A 1904-nucleotide genomic window follows, 5' to 3' on the forward strand; every position below is an offset into this window, starting at 1 on the left:
TAACAAAGAGATATTTAAATATATATATTTAATCTTTAAAGTCTTATGTTCCATATTCATATTAATTATAAATTCTGCTGTGAAGATTTTTTTTAAAGTTTCCTTTTATTAACCATCTATAACACTTCTATCCAGATCACTACAGCTTAAAATAGATCACTACCCTTTTGCAGCTATTTAGTAGCCAAGAGCAATGGATAAGATCCATACAGCAATTCTGAAAAGTTCGCACTGTCAGTTCAGAACATCTGCTTCACCGAGCCGGATTGCTGATTATTTAAAAAGAATGATAAGAAATTAAACATCACAAATATGTTTTTGTCACCATTAAATGTCTGAATTTTAAACAGATTCTTGGACTCTTGGTTCATATCCATCAGGTTGTTCAACTTTAGCACCGGTCTCATCCCCAGTAGTTTTTCCAGAACTACTACCTTCACCATGAAGCTCCATGAGTTTTCCCAATTCAAACTTGGGCTTCTTCAGCAATTTTACTTTTCTAACAAAGACATCATGGAGTGGGTAAATAGACTGACAAGCTTTTTCTATATCTTTTCCGATGCTGTCTGGAATCAATTTATTGACCACTTCTTTCAAATCATTTGTCTGCACCTCTCAGGTCATGATTTCCATCATCTTTTTCCGAATTTGGCAGACCTGTTGGTTCTGAGCGTAAGAGGTCTTCCGAATCTGATTATTGCATTTTTTAGTAAAACCAACACAAAATAGACGAAGCAAATAACCATCAGTAGTTTTTACATCAACATGGGCTTCAATCATGGTCTGCCATTTTTTGACCATGGAGCACATTTTGTCACGGGTAAGATCCATGGAAATTAGTCCGGCAGTTTTTGCCCTGCACACCCTCAGTGATTAGCTTGAATTTCCTAAATGCAACTTCATCATTCTGCAGATCAGCAAGGCTAACTTCAAAAATGTGACCCTTGAGACCGTCAGATGTAATTTTGGTTCCTTGAGTTCTTGTGACTAGTATTTTTCCAGTATTTCTTATATTGAACATAGCTGGTGCTTTCACATCATACCAATCTTTCTTAGAAAATGGATCAACCTCTTTCTTCTTGGCTCCCTTTTTGCCGCCTTTCGTAAGGCACTTGTTCTTGCCAACTGCCACGACGCTGCTCTGGGAGCCAAAAGGGCTGCTGTGAAGATTTGAGAGCTAATTTAAAGTCTTTAAAATTGTGGGATCCCTGGGTGGCGCAGCGGTTTGGCGCCTGCCTTTGGCCCAGGGCGCGATCCTGGAGACCCGGGATCGAATCCCACATCGGGCTCCTGGTGCATGGAGCCTGCTTCTCCCTCTGCCTATGTCTCTGCCTCTCTCTCTCTCTCTGTGACTATCATAAATAAGTAAAAAATTAAAAAGAAAGAAAGCTTTAAAAAAAATAAAGTCTTTAAAGTTGTAACAGAGCATCATACTCCTCTGATATTTTAAATAGAAAATTTGTGCATAAATACCTATTTTATGGTCATTTTTAATATTTAGATTACTTCTCACAGCTCTTCAGACTGCATGTTACTATGATATCAAGCAAAATTAAAAGTAGACATTATTAAAGTGTAGTACTTTCTTCTTCCTTACATCTCAGTCTCTCAGGCTTTACCTAAGCCAATTTTAAAGAATATCTTCTTCCTACCAATAAGTCATTGCCAGAAGATATTTATGAAGATGTTAGACAGTAACGAGTCCAGGACTAATAGGAAGGTAAGTATATTCCCAATCTCACTGTATCACTGATGATTCTTGAAATATGGGAACCATGTGTATGTTTGTGTGTGTAAGTGTGTACTCATAACTTGAGAAACACTGGAGTCACTGAATCCAACTTGTGGAGCCAAGCAAGGTTTATTAGTGGAAGTACCATTAGAGCTGAATGTTGAAGAGTCAG

The 1904-nt window shown here is 37.7% G+C and overlaps 1 pseudogene; it reads right to left on the minus strand.

Moving 5' to 3' along the window:
* Positions 1–328: 328 nt before the first annotated feature.
* On the minus strand, positions 329–1530 carry LOC140621395 (small ribosomal subunit protein eS1-like; annotated as a pseudogene).
* Positions 1531–1904: the final 374 nt, after the last annotated feature.

This window comes from Canis lupus, chromosome 30 (assembly GCF_048164855.1).
Source record: "Canis lupus baileyi chromosome 30, mCanLup2.hap1, whole genome shotgun sequence".
NCBI lineage: Eukaryota > Metazoa > Chordata > Mammalia > Carnivora > Canidae > Canis > Canis lupus.